General features: G+C 45.9%; 1 pseudogene; it reads left to right on the forward strand.

Moving 5' to 3' along the window:
- The first annotated feature begins 17,974 nt into the window (after positions 1-17,974).
- Positions 17,975-19,993, forward strand: LOC109761665 (protein NRT1/ PTR FAMILY 8.3-like; annotated as a pseudogene).
- Positions 19,994-20,238: the final 245 nt, after the last annotated feature.

A 20,238-nucleotide genomic window follows, 5' to 3' on the forward strand; every position in this document is an offset into this window, starting at 1 on the left:
TTCTTAAAAGAAGAAGAAGCTGCTAGCTCATGGGACATTGCTTCATTTTAGGTGAACTGCACCAAAAGGTCCCATGAATTGAATCATCCATGTTGGTGACTGGTGTCATCCCTTCTACGATGGCGTTGACTGCAGATATGGTTCCCATCACGAGGTATGTTCCTTTTTGGTCTGACCGTTTGCCAAAGATCCTGCATGTTGGTCCTGCTCTTGTGCTACTGTTTTGGCACTGCCATGATAAAGCAGTAATGTTATTATTTTGCACCTTAATCTAGTGGCACTATTAATTTGAGGCAATATTTTGGCACCGCTAGTGCCACTGTTTTTTTATATATCGAAAGAGGGCGTTCCCTCCAATTTCATTAAAGAAACCCAACCATAGAGAACCGTTATCCGACAACATCTCAGTGTAAACGGGCAGTTATGCAACAACTACTAGAACGGACTGAGTACTAGAAGGAGACAAGTTCACCACATAAGCTAGGCTAGTAGGGGGACGCAGCACTAGCTCGACCAAGTTTGGATTATAACCCAAATGCTACCACAGAAACATCAGGGGGAACATAGGGACTGAAAGAGCCAGCTTCAACATCCCAGTCTAAGCACCCCCAGCCTTCATCCTTGCGACGCACGGTACACCTCGTTTGCCACCTGCTCGACCCTAGTGTCACTAATAAAACGAAGTAATAATACAGTTAAAATAGAGCGAGTGTCCTCTCTATCATTTCATTTCCAATGTAGATAAAGAAAGTGATTCTCTTTGTTAATGTATGTTTCATCAACTAGTCCCATTGTTAATGTTTAAGCGTTTCTGCAAACTGGGGTGCTTAATTTTAGTTGATCTGCACAAAAATAGAGATTTGAATGTCTCAAGGCCCCTCCTTGTACTACCGTTGTACACTGATGTTCATCACTGGCAGAAGGTGTATCGGGGAGACTTGGGTCGGTTTCCAGTATGATGTAATATTTTCTTCTGTTTATTAGTGTATGTTTCATCAACTAGTGCCACTATAATGTAATCGCGCCTTTTCATTATCTGTGCAAACAGGGTTATTCAGCTGCATTTTGGTGGAACTGCACAAATGTACGGATGGAACCGGCATATATGCACGGTGCGAGGTGCCAAGTAAAAATTACTGACACCAACGCTGCTCCATCTAAGCATTGGCATCCACCACCATCAGTGGGATGTGTGGCGCTCACTGTGGACGGATCTTTCTCGGCAGCAAATCCTCTAACCAAATACTAGTAGCTTAGACTTAAAAAAACTAGTAGCTTATATTGGCGGTTTTCTAGGGGTGTACTCTTTTCTGAAAGAAGCACCAATCTATTTTTCTTTATTTGTACACAGTGTCACAACTTTGACCCAAAGGTCCAGAGCTATTTTAGGGTGATTGGCGTAGTACTCGGAGACTGATTGTAAGCATGATTTTTATTAGTTGTCACACTGATTGTAAGCATGAGCAGATGGAAGATTAGGTTAGTGCGAAGCTTACCTTAAACCCTACCGACACCGTTGAAACGAGGCGAGCGTCGAGGGAACCATGGAGAACGGCGGGGAAGCGACGTCGCGCCATCCGGCCTCCTCTTGCGGTGGGAGAACAAATACTCCCGTGGCTCCGGCTGGCTCTGCACCCTCACGAACGGCACACCGTACTCGATCGATTCGTTATCCTCTGGGTGCTCGTACTTCGACCTGTACGCCCACCACCTCCGCTTGACTTTCGCCTCGGGCGAATCTGTCTGCTCCATCGCCCAGAGGAGATACTCGATGAACTGCAGCGTGACTGCCGCCGAGGAGTACATCGTCGCCCTCATCGCCGTCGTCTCGCTCTTTCGCATACATTGCCACATGGCCCTCACCGTCCTCGAAATCTCCCACTCATTGTCAAACCAAGTAAGGATCTCCTTCAACCTGGCTAACTTTGCCTGGTCGCCGCCGGCGATCTGCCTGATTCACTGCTGCATCCCCTCCATAGATGTCCTTCTGAGTGGTCCGGTGCTAGCTTTGGAAGATGGGAGGAGAGACGGTGGTCTTGCAATAGAGAAGAGGGAGAGGCGAGACGGTGGTTTTGGAATGGAGATGATGGAGAGGAGAGGGGGTGATTTTGAAATGGAGAACAGGGAGAGGCGAGACGGTGGTTTTGGAATGGAGATGATGGAGAGGAGAGGTTCCCCTGCCTTTCGGTCGCTGACAGGTGGGCCCCGCGCTTGGTGGGACCCATGTGTCAGTGTCTCAATGGCGGGATGGGCTACATCAGGGGATCCTTGTCCGAGGAGAGAGGAGGTGGTTTTGCAATGGAGAAGAGGGAGAGGCGAGACAGTGGTTTTGGAATCGAGATGAGGGAGAGGAGAGGAGGTGGTTTTGCAATGAAGAAGAGGGAGAGGAGCGTGCGGTAGCGATTTAGGATTGGACGAGAGGGCCGGCGCGCTGTGACTGGATCAAAATCAAAATCAATTTACCCTTCAATTAAGAAAGCGACCCCACATTAACTAGTCTCCCTTTTATTCTGGGTCATAATTGACCATGATTTTCGCAAATAAAATATATGTTATACGTTGCAAAAATAATATAATTTGAAAGTAAATTCAGATATGAACCAAACGACACAATTTTTGGTGACATGCATTCACATTTTGCTTGTCAAATACAGTACGTGGTCAAACTTTGACCCAAAATACGCAAAACAAAAAAATACTTCCAAGACCTGCGCCGCTCTTCCGCTCTTCTCCTCTTAAACCACCACCGCTCCTCTCATGTTCCAATCTAAATCCATCGCCGCTCCTCTCCTCTTCCATTTCAAAACCACTGCCCCTCCTCTCCTGTTCCAATCCAAAACCAGCGTCGTCCTCTCCCGTTCTAAACCAAAACCAGCGCTGCTCCTCTCCTCTTCCATTAAAAATCCACCGCCTGTGAGTGAAGATGCTTTGGAGAAGTAGATCGATGGAGTATGCTACCTCTTGAGCACTGTGTTGGTTTTCCCTTGAAGAGGAAAGGGTGATGCAGTAAAGCAGCGTAAGTATTTCCCTCAGTTTTTGAGAGCCAAGGTATCAATCCACTAGGAGGCCACGCACGAGTCCCTCGCACCTACACAAACAAATAAATCCTCGCAACCAACGCGATAAGGGGTTGTCAATCCCTACACGGTCACTTACGAGAGTGAGATCTGATAGATATGATAAGATAATATTTTTGGTATTTTTATGATAAAGATGCAAAGTAAAATAGAAAGTAATAAAAATAACTAAGTGTTGGAAGATTAATATGATGGAAAATAGACCCGGGGGCCATAGGTTTCACTAGTGGCTTCTCTCAAGAGCATAAGTATTACGGTGGGTGAACAAATTACTGTTGAGCAATTGATAGAATTGAGCATAGTTATGAGAATATCTTGGTATGATCATGTATATAGGCATCACGTCCGAGACAAGTAGACCGACTCCTGCCTGCATCTACTACTGTTACTCCACACATCGACCGCTATCCAGCATGCATCTAGAGTATTAAGTTCACAAGAACAGAGTAACGCTTTAAGCAAGATGACATGATGTAGAGGGATAAACACATGCAATATGATATAAACCCCATCTTGTTATCCTCGATGGCAACAATACAATACGTGCCTTGCTGCCCCTACTGTCACTGGGAAAGGACACCGCAAGATTGAACCCAAAGCTAAGCACTTCTCCCATTGCAAGAAAGATCAATCTAGTAGGCCAAACCAAACTAATAATTAGAAGAGACTTGCAAAGATAACCAATCATACATAAAAGAATTCAGAGAAGATTCAAATATTGTTCATAGATAAACTTGATCATAAACCCACAATTCATTGGTCTTGACAAACACACCGCAAAAGAAGGTTACATCAAATAGATCTCCACGAGAGAGGGGGAGAACATTTTATTGAGATCCAAAAAGAGAGAAGAAGCCATCTAGCTAATAACTATGGACCCGAAGGTCTGAGGTAAACTACTCACACATCATCGGAGAGGCTATGGTGTTGATGTAGAAGCCCTCCATGATCGATGCCCCCTCCGGCGGAGTTCCGGAACAGGCCCCAAGATGGGATCTCACGGGTACAGAAGGTTGCGGCCGTGGAATTAGGTTTTTGTCTCCGTATCTGGTAGTTTGGGGGTACGTAGGTATATATAGGAGGAAGGAGTACGTCGGTGGAGCAACGTGGGGCCCACGAGGGTGGAGGGCGCGCCTGGGGGGGGGGGTAGGCGCGCCCCCCTACCTCATGCCCTCCTGGTTGATGTCTTGACGTAGGGTCCAAGTCCTCTGGATCACGTTCGTTCCGAAAATCACGTTCCCGAAGGTTTCATTCCGTTTGGACTCCGTTTGATATTCTTTTTATGTGAAACTCTAAAATAGGCAAAAAAACAACAATTCTGGGCTGGGCCTCCGGTTAATAGGTTAGTCCCAAAAATAATATAAAAGTGTATAATAAAGCCCAATAATGTCAAAAACAGAATATAATATAGCATGGAACAATCAAAAATTATAGATACGTTGGAGACGTATCAAGCATCCCCAAGCTTAATTCCTACTCGTCCTCGAGTAGGTAAATGATAAAAACAGAATTTTTGATGTGGAATGCTACTTGGCATAATTTCAATGTAATTCTTATTAATTGTGGTATGAATATTCAGATCCGAAAGATTCAAGATAAAAGTTCAATATTGACATAAAAATAATAATACTTCAAGCATACTAACTAAGCAATTATGTCCTCTCAAAATAACATGGCCAAAGAAAGTTCATCCCTACAAAATCGTAGAGTTTAGTCATGCTCCATTTTCGTTACACAAGAATGCTCTCATCATGCACAACCCCGATGACAAGCCAAGCAATTGTTTCATACTTTAGTAATCTCAAACCTTTTCAACTTTCATGCAATACATGAGCGTGAGCCATGGATATAGCACTATGGGTGGAATAGAATATAATGATGGGGGTTATGTGGAGAAGATAAAAAGGGAGAAAGTCTCACATCAATGAGGCTAATCAATGAGCTATGGAGATGCCCATCGATTGATGGTAATGCAAGGAGTAGGGATTGACATGCAACGGATGCACTAGAGCTATAAATATATGAAAGCTCAGCAAAAGAAACTAAGTGGGTGTGCATCCAACTTGCTTGCTCACGAAGACCTAGGGCATTTGAGGAAGCCCATTGTTGGAATATACAAGCCAAGTTCTATAATGAAAAATTCCCACTAGTATATGAAAGTGACAAAACAAGAGACTCTCTATCATGAAGATTATGGTGCTACTTTGAAGCACAAGTGTGGTAAAAAGGATAGTAACATTGTCCCTTCTCTCTTTTTCTCTCATTTTTTTGGGCCTTCTTCCTTTTTTTATGGCCTTTCAATTTTTTTTATTTTTTTCCTCACTTGGGACAATGCTCTAGAAAATGATGATCATCACACTTCTATTTATTTACAACTCAATGATTACAACTCGATACTAGAACAAAGTATGACTCTATATGAATGCCTCCGGCGGTGTACCGGGATATGAAATGAACCAAGAGTGACATGTATGAAAGAATTATGAATGATGGCTTTGCCACAAATACTATGTCAACTACATGATCATGCAAAGCAATATGACAATGATGAACGTGTCATGATAAACGGAACGGTGGAAAGTTGCATGGCAATATATCTCGGAATGGCTATGGAAATGCCATAATAGGTAGGTATGGTGGCTGTTTTTAGGAATATATAAGGAGGTTTATGTGTGAAAGAGCGTATCATATCACGGGGTTTGGATGTACCGGCGAAGTTTGCACCAACTCTCAATGTGAGAAAGGGCAATGCACGGTACCGAAGAGGCTAGCAATGATGGAAAGGTGAGAGTGCGTATAATCCATGGACTCAACATTAGTCATAAAGAACTCACATACTTATTGCAAAAATCTACAAGTCATCAAAAACCAAGCACTACGCGCATGCTCCTAGGGGGATAGATTGGTAGGAAAAGACCACCGCTCGTCCCTGACTGCCACTCATAAGGAGGACAATCAAAGAACACCTCATGTTTCAAATTTGTTACATAACGTTTACCATACGTGCATGCTACGGGACTTGCAAACTTCAACACAAGTATTTCTCAAATTCACAACTACTCAACTAGCACAACTTTGATATCACTACCTCCATGTCTCAAAACAATCATCAAGCATCAAACTTCTCTTAGTATTCAACACACTCATAAGAAAGTTTTTACTAGTCTTGAATACCTAGCATATTAGGATTATTTAAGCAAATTACCATGATGTTTAAGACTCTCAAAATAATCTAAGTGAAGCATGAGAGAATAATAGTTTCTATAAAACAAAACCACCACCGTGCTCTAAAAGATATAAGTGAAGTACTAGAGCAAAAAACTATATAACTCAAAAGATATAAGTGAAGCACATAGAGTATTCTAATAATTTTCCGAATCATGTGTGTCTCTCTCAAAAGGTGTGTACAGCAAAGATGATTGTGGTAAACTAAAAATAAAAGACTCAAATCATACAAGACGCTCCAAGCAAAACACATATCATGTGGTGAATAAAAATATAGCTCCAAGTAAAGTTATCGATGGAAGTAGACGAAAGAGGGGATGCCTTCCGGGGCATCCCCAAGCTTTGGATTTTTGGTGTCCTTAGATTATCTTGGGGTGCCATGGGCATCCCCAAGCTTAGGATCTTGCCACTCCTTGTTCCATAATCCATCAAATCTTTTACCCAAAACTTGAAAACTTCACAACACAAAACTCAGCAGAAAATCTCGTGAGCTCCGTTAGTGAAAGAAAACAAAACACCACTTCAAGGTACTGTAATGAACTCATTATTTATTTATATTGGTGTTAAACCTACTGTATTCCAACTTCTCTATGGTTTATAAACTATTTTACTAGCCATATATTCATCAAAATAAGCAAACAACACACGAAAAACAGAATCTGTCAAAAACAGAACAATCTGTAGTAATCTGTAACTAACGCAAACTTCTGGAACTCCAAAAATTCAGCCAAAATAGGACGACCTAGATAATTTGTTTATTGATCAGCATAAATTGGAATCAATATTTTATCACGTTCTGGTTATTTTTAACAATTATTTTCGTGAACAGAAAGTTTCTGGAATTTTCAGCAAGATCAAATAACTATCATCCAAGTCCTATAGGTTTAACTTGGCACAAACACTAATTAAAACATAAAAACACATCTAAACAGATGCTAGATCAAATATTTATTGAATAACAGCAAGTAAAAATATTGGGTTGTCTCCCAACAAGAGCTTTTCTTTAAAGCCTTTTTAGCTAGGCATTGAGATTTCAATGATGCTCACAAGAAAGACAAGAATTGAAGCACAAAGAGAGCATCAAATAGCATGTGAAAAACACATCTAAGTCTAACATACTTCCTATGCATAGGAATTTTATAAGCAAACAAATTATCCAAGCAAAAACTAGCATATGGAAGGAAGAAGAAAGAGACGATAGCAATCTCAACATGACGAGAGGTAATTGTAACATGAAAATTTCTACAACCATATTTTCCTCTCTCATAATAATTACATGTAGGATCATAAGCAAATTCAACAATATAGCTATCATATAAAATATTTTCAACACGGTCCACATGCATGCAAAGTTGACACTCCTCCGAAATAGTGGGATTAACATTAACTAAAGTCATGACCTCTCCAAACCCACTTTTATCAAAAATTTCATAAGATTGAACATTCTCCAAATATGTGGGATCTAAAGTTGACACTCTTCGAAACCCACTCTCAATATTATTGCAAACCATATTATCAATCTCATATTCATCATGGGGATTAAATAAATTTTCAAGATCATAAGAAAGATCACCCCAATCATGATCATTGCAACAAATAGTGGACATAGCAAAACTAGCATCCCCAAGCTTAGGGTTTTGCATATTATTAGCACAATTGACATCAAGAGAATTTATAGTAAAATCATTGCAATCATGCTTTTCATCGAAGGAACTATCAAGCATGGGTGCAATAGCAACGATCTCATTTTTAACATAAGGAACTATAGCAAATTCATCTTCATAAATATTGGCATCATGGCCACAAGAATAGCAAGCATCATGTTCATCAAGGGATATTTCAACCAAATCATCAGAATCATCATTATCTATAGATTCATGCATATCATTATTTTCTTCCAAAGCAACGGTCATTCTTTCAATAAATTCTTGGACATAGACATTATGAGCAAAGTTTTCATTGCAATATTTAAGTATGACGGAATTTTCAGATTTGTTGAGAGTAAAATCATACTTTTCAATCAAAGAAGCAACTTCATGAGCACCCAAAAAAACGACAAATTCTTCAATTTGTTCGATATCATAGTAGCTATAAACAACCTTTGCATAAGAAGATAAGATTTCATTATCATTGAACTCACATAGGTAGGGAAGGTGTTTTTTAGGGTTCTTCGAGCAACAAGTAAAATCACAAATTTCACAAAGATTCCAAGCATAGCATAGCAAACTATTTATATGATACCATAAGAGCTTCCCTTTTTCAGACAAACGACGATGCACAAAATGAGCATGCTCATCTAAAGATTTCCCATCAACTAGGCTAGTTGGGGTTTCAGCACAAGCGCATAAGGATCGAAGATGATCCAAGTAGAACACTTTAAGTGGATCCATGTCAATAGATTTTCAGCAAGCGAAGATGCAAGCATATAGAAGGCACAAGGAAACACAAACAAAGATACATACGGGAAGAAGGCGAACGAAAAAGAGAGGGCGAATAAAACAGCAAGGGTGAAGTGGGGGAGAGGAAAACGAGAGGCAAATGGCAAATAATGTAATGCGGGAGATAAGGGTTTGTGATGGGTACTTGGTATGTTGACTTTTGCGTAGACTCCCCGGCAACGGCGCCAGACATCCTTCTTGCTACCTCTCGAGCACTGCGTTGGTTTTCCCTTGAAGAGGAAAGGGTGATGCAGTAAAGCAGCGTAAGTATTTCCCTCAGTTTTTGAGAACCAAGGTATCAATCCAGTAGGATGCCACACACGAGTCCCTCGCACCTACACAAACAAATAAATCCTTGCAACCAACGCGATAAGGGGTTGTCAATCCCTACACGGTCACTTACGAGAGTGAGATCTGATAGATATGATAAGATAATATTTTTGGTATTTTTATGATAAAGATGCAAAGTAAAATAGAAAGCAATAAAAATAACTAAGTATTGGAAGATTAATATGATGGAAAATAGACCCGGGGGCCATAGGTTTCACTAGTGGCTTCTCTCAAGAGCATAAGTATTACGGTGGGTGAACAAATTACTGTTGAGCAATTGATAGAATTGAGCATAGTTATGAGAATATCTAGGTATGATCATGTATATAGGCATCATGTCCGAGACAAGTAGACCGACTCCTGCCTGCATCTACTACTGTTACTCCACACATCGACCGCTATCCAGCATGCATCTAGAGTATTAAGTTCATAAGAACATAGTAACGCTTTAAGCAAGATGACATGATGTAGAGGGATAAACTCATGCAATATGATATAAACCCCATCTTGTTATCCTCGATGGCAACAATACAATACGTGCCTTGCTGCCCCTACTGTCACTGGGAAAGGACACCGCAAGATTGAACCCAAAGCTAAGCACTTCTCCCATTGCAAGAAAGATCAATCTAGTAGGCCAAACCAAATTGATAATTCGAAGAGACTTGCAAAGATAATCAATCATACATAAAAGAATTCAGAGAAGATTCAAATATTGTTCATAGATAAACTTGATCATAAACCCACAATTCATCGGTCTCAACAAACACACCGCAAAAGAAGGTTACATCGAATAGATCTCCATGAGAGAGGGGGAGAACATTGTATTGAGATCCAAAAAGAGAGAAGAAACCATCTAGCTAATAACTATGGACCCGGAGGTTTGAGGTAAACTACTCACACATCATCGGAGAGACTATGGTGTTGATGTAGAAGTCCTCCGTGATCGATGCCCCCTCCGGCGGAGCTCCGGAACAGGCCCCAAGATGGGATCTCACGGGTACAGAAGGTTGCGGCGGTGGAATTAGGTTTTTTGCTCCGTATCTGGTAGTTTGGGGGTACGTAGGTATATATAGGAGGAAGTAGTACGTCGGTGGAGCAACGTGGGGCCCACAAGGGTGGAGGGCGCGCCTGGGGGGGTAGGCGCGCCCCCTACCTCGTTCCCTCCTGGTTGATGTCTTGACGTAGGGTCCAAGTCCTCTGGATCATGTTCGTTCCGAAAATCACGTTCCCGAAGGTTTCATTCCGTTTGGACTCCGTTTGATATTCTTTTTCTGCTAAACTCTGAAATAGGCAAAAAACAGCAATTCTGGGCTGGGCCTCTAGTTAATAGGTTAGTCCCAAAAATAATATAAAAGTGTATAATAAAGCCCAATAATGTCCTAAACAGAATATAATATAGCATGGAACAATAAAAAATTATAGATACGTTGGAGACGTATCAGAGTACAACTGATACGTGAGGATCGCAGACGGCGACCCTGTGAAGCTAGCTAGGATGTTGGAGATATAGTCTTGGTTTGACAACAAGGACCAACTAGCGGCGACGGCGACATCCATGACCAAATATCTGCAACAGAGCGAAAAGGCGGCGATACTCCCGGAGGGAGTCGCGCAGGAGTACATAGAGCTGCTCCTCTGGGCCATGGAGCAAACAGATTCACCGAATCCGATCGTGTGGGAGCGGTGGTGGGGGTATTGATCCCAGATGGAGCATCCACCAGAGATTGAAGGATCGAGCATCTACAGGGTGCCGTTTGTGAGGGTGTCGTGCCAGAGCGAGCCGGTGGAGTCTTCGTCGACCGAACCCAACTGCAAGAGGAGAAAAACAGTTTGCCCGACGACGATTCCCCGCCATCCTCTCCCTCGCCGTTCACATCGTCTCACGGGGCGGTTGTCTGCCGTCGAGGAATAGGAGGGATTGCCCCCCCCCCCCAGACCAATGGTCGGGCATGTTGTGAATTGCCAGGAGGAGCTTAGGGTTGTTAGTATTTGCAGGTTATGAATTGTGTTTTGTGTTGTGTATTTTGAGAGTACTTTTAGATATGAATGTCTTTTGCATTTCAGATTTGCAGTACTGAGCATATGAAGTATTTTATGAATTCTAGAGATCTATTTTTAGCACTTAAAAATGTAGTTTCATAGGAGTATAAAAGTGCAGACAATGCGATTCTCAGAGAAGAAACTGCAAGTTTCAGTTTCAGATAAGAAACTCCAAGTTCAGTTTCAGATAAGAAACTGCAACTTTCAGAGGCAGAGCATTTATATTAACACAGCCTTTTCAAACAGTGTTAACATCATGCTGGAAGTTTTATTCATGGTCGAAACTGGAACTACCAGCCAGTTAACATCATGCTGATCAACATTCATGCATAGCACATCTTCATATGATGCACAGTCAAAAAGATATGCTATTTTCAAGATGCCCACACAATGTCGAGTGTGCGAAAAACAGAGAAAACGAGGGACGCCGCTGTCTGCCGTTGTGAACATGCTGAACAAACGAGAGGAATCTAGAGAGGACTGTACGTGGAGAGGCGGACAGTCGGGATCCACCAGGTCTATGGCCGTACGCAAGCAAGTGCCTCATCGAAAAATACTTCCTCCTAATGCTATACTGACGTTGGGGCCCACGGGTTTGTCAACATAGTTACATTTTTTAGATACTTCAACGTAGTTATTATAGGAGATAAATTCACAACGAAGCCGGGGAGCTGGCAGGTATCATTTATTATCACTGGGGCAGCAAGTATCAGGTGGGTTTTGGGCTGCCCCGTCTAGGCTTTCTTTTTTAACATGCGCAGCCCATGACCTCGGATGGGAGGTCCATATGCTTGTTTGTATTTTTTTGAGGGCCGTCATGTATCGACCGGCCTATGGACCTCCCATCCGAGGTTTTATTTTTCCTGAAACATCGGCAGCCCAATTTATGTATTTTTTTGAAGAAAACGCAGAGGTCTGTTCTATTTTTCTATATAAGAATAGGAACGCCTGGTCCAACTTATGTTTCCCTTCTAACTATATTATATATATTTAAATTATTTTATATGTTATTATATATTATTGTTATTGTCATCATATATTTAACAGATACTTACATATGTAAGAAAACAATATCCCACATCTTATTAACTTATAAAAATAATTTCTTAACAATAAAATCCTGGATTTTTTTGGCAACGAAAATCCTGGTGATTGTGTACAAAAGCTTGGTAAGATTTAAGGACCAATGTAATAATAAATCACTTATTATTTAAATATATATATATATATGCTCAGCCCCTGTTTATTTTTTCATAACATTGCTGCACCCACCCCAACATTATAATTAGAATAAGCCCAGCAAAATCGTGTATTTCGAGAAAGTGCAAATGGCCTGTAATTTTTTAAGAAAAACATAAATGGGCCGCATGGACGCTATATTATTTGTTCACCCAGCCCAGCTAATGGACTGTAGTTAAAAAATAGAGACCAAATGGACTGTAAATTCTACCCCGCAAAAAAAAGACTGTAAATTCTGAAAAAATGGGTTGAATACGTGCCACATTTTTGGAGGCTGAAATGTGGGCCAATAGGTCGAAGCCAATGCAAGTCGTTGTCAACTTAGTCAACAAATGATTCTGACATCGTTAGCCGTCGGATTTACATCCAACGACCGGCATCCATCTTTAATCTCTCGTCTTCTTCCTCGAGCGCCGCCGGGACCACCTGCTCCCGCCTCCTGCTGCTAGCAGCTCTGCTTAGCACGCTTCGCTGTGAAGCGCTACTCCACCGTTGGCCAGGCCATCCCTCCACCCCTCCACACCTTCTGTTCTTCTCCACCGACTGCAGAACCACACCGCACCAGAACCAGTTAACCCTCGTACACCTCTCTGTCTGCGACTCTACTCCCGCGTCTTCCCATCTCCGGCTCGTTGCTGTCCGGTGCCTCGCCGTCATCCACCACCTTGGATGCGCTCGGCGCGGAGTGGTCAACATGGTCAACGAACGACACCATCGGAAGTAGACTGTGCGTGGAGAGGCTGACAGCTGGGTCCACGGCCGCACGCAAGGAAATGCCTCCTTATTATGCACAAAATAATGATTCCTCCACCTGACAGCTGGGACCCACCGGAAGGGCCTCTGTATTTCGCGAAAAACGTTCCCACCGCTGACAGGTCGGACCCACCAGCTATATCTTCGCATGCAAGGAAGTGCCTCCTTATTATGCACCAAAAAATGAATACCCCCTGCTAGCTGGGACCCACAATAGTGGGAGGCTGACTTGTGGGCCAACTAAGTTGACGGGGACGGAGGGCTTTGTCAACTTAGTCAATATGAACGATTCTAGCTCCAGTGACCGTACGATGTTCATCCAACGGCCATAGTGCTTCTTCAACCTCTGGTCTTCTTGCTCCAGCCGCCCAAAGCAGCGCCGGGCGTGCCTCGTGCTCCTGCCTCCCGTGGCCGGCTGCGATGCGGCGGAGGCCTCACCGCCCCCTACTACTCCCACCGATGGCCAGGCCATCCCTCTACTCACCCACACCCCCTGTTATTCTGTGGCGACGGCAGCCTCACACCCCAGCGAACCAGTGAACCCTCGTACTCCTCTACGCGTGGGCATCCACTGCCGCGTCTTCCTCGGCTCCGCGTCGTCCCCTTCCTAGGCCTCGCCGTCGTCCACCGCCCTGGTGCTCTCGGCGCGGCGTGGTCAACGTGGTCAAGGAACGGCTTCCATCGGACGTGGACTGTACGTGGAGAGGCAGACAGCTGGGTCCACGGCCGCAGCAAGGAAATGCCTCCTTATTACGCGCAAAATAATTATTCCTCCACCTGACAGCGGGGACCCACCGGACGGGCCACCGTATTTCGTGAAAAAAATGTTTCCCCTGACTCCTGGGACCCACCAGCTACATCTTCGCATGCAAGGAAGTGCGTCCGGGCAAAAAAAATGATTCGCCCCTGACTGCTGGGACCCACCAGCTACATCTTCGCACACAAGAAAGTGCCTGACAGTCGGGACCCACCTGGTCGAAGCGTACGTAGCATTGTCATTCTGGTCGCGAACGTGTACGTACATACTGGTCGATGTAGAGGCGCGCACGTGTCGTAGTAGAGGCGCACACGTAGCATGTACACGTACGTATAGCGGCCAGTGTGCAAGAAAGAAAATACGGCCACATACGTACATACGGGCAGGGTCTCGAACGCCTACTTGCGCATGCGTACGGCCAGGGCTCGTGTACATGGCTGGGTCGGAACGGAGAAACAGCGTCGTCGTCGTGTTCATGGGGAGGCAACGGAATGCATCGTGTTCATCGGGAGGCAACAGAACGCGTGGGAGCCAACCGGCTTGGACAAAACAGCCGATGGAAACGAGGCCTGGCGTACCGTAGAACGGAGGAAACGGCCTGGTGTTCGACTGCCCACGTTCGAAACGGGATCCTTCATTGGGAGGGGTCTGGCGTACCGCAAAACGGAGGAAACGGACCTCCTACGGTCGAAACGGGGTCCTGTTGATCGGGAGGGGTGTGGCGTACCGCAAAACGGAGGAAACGGACTTGTGTTGGAGCGCTACGGTCGAAACGGGGGTCCTGTTCATCGGGAGGGTTGTGGCGTACCGCAAAACGGGACTCCACGGGATACTGTTCATCTCCACCGTCGACCCCCTCCATCCTCCACGGGCTACTGTTCATCCACCGTCGACCTCCTCCAGCCTCCACCCGCGACTGTTCATCCACGAGCTCCTGTTCATCCAGCCTCCACCGCGCGCTACTCCACCAGCTACTGTTCAACCAGCCCTCTCCACGGGCTCCCGTTCAACCACCCCTCCACGGGCTACTGTTCATCCAGCCCTCCACCGTCTACTGTTCATCCTGCCCTCCACATGATGGTCCTGTTCATCCTGCCCTCCACGGGGTCCTGTTCATCCAGCCCCAACTGGCTCGATCAATCGGGGTACTGTTCATCCAGAGGCAACCCCACCGGGAACTGTTCATCCACCCCACCGGGAACTGTTCATCCAACCCCCCCCCCCTCGGCAACGCTCACTGTTCATCCACAGGCAGCATCAATCGGCTTCAGTTAGTAGCAGTAGCGACGGAATCGCTCGATCGGGTTCAGTTAACAGCCATCGATCGATCGCTCGCTCGGGTTCAGTAACGCGTAGCCTGCAGTGCAATCGCTCGGGTTCAGTTAGAGCCCAATGCCTCACACACACGCGCGTACGTACAAGAGAAATGCGCACCGCTCGGACACCGACCACCCACCATAACCGGGGACTCCCCGATATTTTCCACGCCCTCGCTTCTACCACGGTTTTTTCTGTCATGGACGGCCCAAAGAATGTCATGCAGCTGCGTCTCCGGCCCGCCCAGGACGAAAAGCCCATTTTCTGTCATGATTTTTTGTCATAGAAGTAGGACCCCACGATGATACCATGTTTTGTCACAATTATTGTCATAGAAGTGTCATAAGTATGACAGAAAAGATTTTCGTTCGGCCCAAAATGTCACGGATGTGTCTTTATTTTGTAGTGAAGGGCATGTGCCAGGCCTATACAGTTTTTCTTGTCTTTGTGGGTGAAAGGGCCACTGATAAGAGTCGGGTTGGTAGCTGTCTGATGTCATGATCTGAATGCAACGTAGCCATCCGATTCAGTCAATGCGCAAACACAATAACACTGTTTCGTTCTCCCCACCTCGCCACGACACACATACGAGTATATGCGAGACCATCCCTGCCCGACTCGCTCCGCAGTAGCATGCTTGATCCGACAAAGATGGCTGCGCCGCCCAACTCAACCCACAACAGCACCACCTGAGCGATGCTCGCTCGCTGCTCCAGAAGGACATGGGCGCGTTTCAGCAGCATCAAAGTTGCATCGTAGCACGCCGAACGCTAACGGGAGCAGTTCACAAAGATATCGCTTGTTGCAGAAGCGGCGGATCGGTGATCACCTTTGTAGCACAATCGGAGCCCAGCGAGACTCCTTGCAACAAAGGTGGGTGCACAGTCGGCTGTTGCAGCACCGACACCCTTCGAAGCAGACAACAGAACCTCTGTGTGTTGCATTGCCACGTAACGCACCTCGATGGGAAGGTTTGTAAAATTTCAGGGGTTATGTGGACTTTTTTCTACCGGTGGATGCGGTGCCCCGTCGCTACGAAAAGATAGGTAGGCATAGTCACCAAATAACATTTTTGTATCTTTTCATTTGCGATTTGTGGCTCTCAGGGCAACTATGTATCACCAAATCGCCGCTAAATGTTTAAACTCATGATGGTCTAGACACTTTCTGTAATTCAACTGGAGTCTGAGAATATCCAGTGATACCACATCCTAAATTCTCCCATGACACCATTAAAAAAATTCAATTTTAAATGTTTTAAACAATTTTGAAAAAAATCCTGAATGTTCACAAGGAATGTGTATGCATCACCTAAAAACTTCAGCCTCAAATTTGAAATGCACATTTAGAAACAAAAAAGACAAACCCAGATGTGATTAGTGTCAATTTTGCTTTTGTCTTTTTTGGCACTATGCATGCTAGATTTGTCATTTTTGTTTCTCATTGTGTATTTTTAATTTGGATATGATTTTTTAAGGGGTTGTAGTCACATACGTTGTGAACATTCACAAAAAAACAGAATTTTCTAAAACATCTACAAAGATTTTTTGAAGTTGGTATCATGGGAGCATTTTAGGTGTGGTATCACCTCATACTCTCTCATTCCAAGGATACACCAACTCAACTTTCAGTTCCACCACAAACCTATTTTGTATGCTCTTCTCTTTCTCTCTCCATTGTCCAAATGACGGATATTTGATGAATATGGTTGGACGTCGTGACGTGTCAGTGGATATTTAATGATGTCTGTTTTGATGAATCATGTTGGTGTTGCTCTAGTACTTTTCATTGGTGCCTTGGCGGTTGCAGCGTCCACATCCAGGCATCGTTTTCTTCCCCGCATGAGGCAGCTTGGCAGGGTATGTCGTGAACAAGTACAATAGATCCCGTATTCCTAAAAGAGCTACTATTATTTAAGAAAAATTTGGGCAAAAAAAAGGCCTCCACCAGTTCCCGTAGACCCAGAAAAATATTACGGGATCATGTATAATCACCTCATCCGTCCAGTAAGTTTACGGGAAGGATTAGCCCTTCCCATATATAATTTGATGGGTAAAAGACCGCTTGAAAGTCCATGATGAGCGCCGTGCGCCGTCACTCCGGCACGTCGTGCGACATCGCCTTGTCATGCCGCCACTTCATCGCCGCCCCGCTTTGTTGCGTCGTCCCTCTGCCGCCCCCGTCGCCACCCCAGCAAGGCCCGGGGCCGCCGTCGTGCCTCCCAGCCGGCCGCCGCGGTAGGACGGCCGCGATACGGCAACTACCGTCCTCGCACGACCACCCTGTGTCGCCGTCGCGTCGCCTCCACGCACGGGCCACCGCCTCGACACGCTCCCGATGCTTCCACGCCGGTGTGCCGCCACGCCACCGCCCTGCACCGCACAATGCAGTTCACTGTCACACACACAAACTCTCTCTCTCTCTCTCTCCCTCCCTCCCTCTTACGCCATTAGCTAGGTGTATTTAACAAAAATGAAATAAAAACAGATTTTATGGAAAGAGGTTTACACGATCTGGGAAAGGTTGATGTCTGCCAACTTTCCACTTTTACGGATTTTTTTTTACAGGAGTTGTTGAAGTTGTTTGTCTGGTACTAAAAGCTAGTCCGCCAAAGATATTTTCTTCTACTCCCTCCGTCCCATAATATAAGAACGTTTTTGACATAGTGTCAAAAACGTTTTTATATTATAGGACGAAAAGAGTAATATTTAATCTTTCCTCCATAAGAGTCTAGACAAACGCTTCCCCTTGTCCTATTGGAGATGCTCTTTGCTGTTTTGATTATAGACTGCGGAAATTTTCTCTATGCCAACAACATGGGGCCAGCTTAGAGGACGAGGCTCCACGGGCCAATTGCAGCACTTGACAAGCGAGAGGCGTAGGCTCCCAAGCTCCCGCCATGGCCTCCACTGGCGAGCACACCGTGTCTCTGCTTGCGCGCCTTCCCACCGAGGTATCGTCCCCCTAGCCCCTGGCTCCGCTCTTTCGTCGTAATTATTTTCTCTACAATTCAACTTCTTTCTCCCTTTCGCCTGCGTATTATTTCAACCCCTGACACGGATGATGTTTCGCTGTTAATTGTGGTGGGGATTGCCGCCGCAGGCAGCGGAGGAGTACACCACTGACGGGTCCCTTGATTTCGACGGGAACCCGGCGCTCAAGAATCGCACAGGTGGATGGCGCGCGTGCCGCTCAGTTCTCGGTAATTTATTTCGCGTTCACCAGTTTTTGGTAGTAATAAAATTCTTTGCGTGATGATGATTAGTTCAGTTTTATCTTGGATCGATGGTGTCTCTGCGTGATGGTTAATTCAGTTTGAACGACGGTGTTCACGCAGGCACCGAGTTCTGCTACTGCCTGGCGTTCCACGGCATCTCCTTCAACCTCGTCACGTACCTCACCGGCGTCCTGGGCCAGAGCAACGTCGCTGCGGCGAGGAACGTGTCAACCTGGCAGGCCACCTGCTTCCTCATGCCTCTCGGCGGCGCCGTCGTCGCAGACTCCTACTGCGGAAGGTACCGCACCATGGTCGTCTCCTGCTTCATCGGCGTCGCAGTAAGTACCCGAGCCAACTAATCACCACTCTGCAGTCTTCAGCTTGCCTGATCCAGACTTGAATTTGAATTCTGTTTTTGTGCAGGGCATGCTGATGACAGCTCTCTCAGCGTACCTGCCGCTGCTCGTCAAGGACAGCGTGTCGTTCAAAGGCTTCATCTCGTCCAACAAGAATTCGTCTTGTTTCTCGGCCTCTACATGATCGCCGTTGGGTTGGGCGGCCTCCGGCCGTGCCTCATGTCCTTCGGCGCCGACCAGTTCGACGACGGCGATCCGTCGGAGCGCGCCACAAAGGGCTCCTTCTTCAACTGGTACATATTCAACGTGAACTGCGCGTCGCTCATATCCAGCACGGGCATTGTGTGGGTGCAGGATCATTATGACTGGGCATTGGGCCTGACCATCCCAGCGGTCGTCCTGGCCGCCGGGCTATCTTGCCGTGTCGAGCAAGGCATGGCGATGGACGCCACCGTCGGCTCCGTGCGCGTCCCGCCGGCATCCATGTCCACCTTCGATATACTCACTATCATCCTCCTGGTCCCGCTGTACGATCGGGCTTTCGTTCCGGCTGCCAGGAGGCTCACCGGGAGGGAGAAGGGCATCTCGGAGCTGCAGAGGATCGGTGCCGGACTCGCCATGCCCGTGCTCGCCATGGCCGCCGCGGCGCTTCTAGAGACGGCGCGCCTCCGTGCGGCGCCAAACTCGACGAGCGTGCTGTGGCAGGCGCCGCAGTACGCGCTGGTGGGCGTGGGCGAGGTGCTCACCACCATCGGGCAGCTCGACTTCTTCTACGGCCAGGCGCCGGCCGCGATGAAGACCGTGTGCACGGCGCTCGGGCTCCTCGCGATAGCGGCCGGCGGCTACCTGAGCTCGTTTCTACTGACGGCCGTGCAGTGGGCGACGGCGACTGGCGGCGCGCCGGGGTGGATCCCCGACGACCTGAACGAGGGGCACCTGGATCGCTTCTTTTGGATGATGGCCGGACTTGGTTGCCTCAATCTGCTAGCGTTTGGGAGCTGTGCCAGGAGGTACAAATGGGAGCTCCTAGTCGGCGCTGCAAGCGCCGGTTATCGCTAACAGCGCTCGCAGCGGGAGCTAGCGGGCCGGCCCAACCGAGGAGAAAAAACTGTAAAAAACTTACTGGTACAACATGCAAAAACTGGGACTCGAACCATTCACCCAATGTATAGCTACGTCACGCCCGAACCACCAGACCGAGACGCCAACCTTGTCAACTACAAGAAACGAGGTGTATTTGACCGTTTCTCTACAGATATATTCTATACCAGAGTTAATTATTTGAAAAAGATATTCACAAAAAAACCACGAGTCCTGAAAAAGGGTTCGTGAAAAATGGAAAAAGATCATCAATTTCGAAAAAACCTTCATCCATTTTGAAAAAGTTCATAAATTTTAAAAAAAGCTCACTGTTTTCGAAATAGTTCATCAAATTTCAAAAAAAGTTCATGGATTTTGAAAAAAAAAACTTCATTGAATTGAAAAAAAG

The sequence above is a fragment of the Aegilops tauschii genome, chromosome 7 (genome assembly GCF_002575655.3).
Source record: "Aegilops tauschii subsp. strangulata cultivar AL8/78 chromosome 7, Aet v6.0, whole genome shotgun sequence".
In the NCBI taxonomy this organism is placed as follows: Eukaryota; Viridiplantae; Streptophyta; class Magnoliopsida; order Poales; family Poaceae; genus Aegilops; species Aegilops tauschii.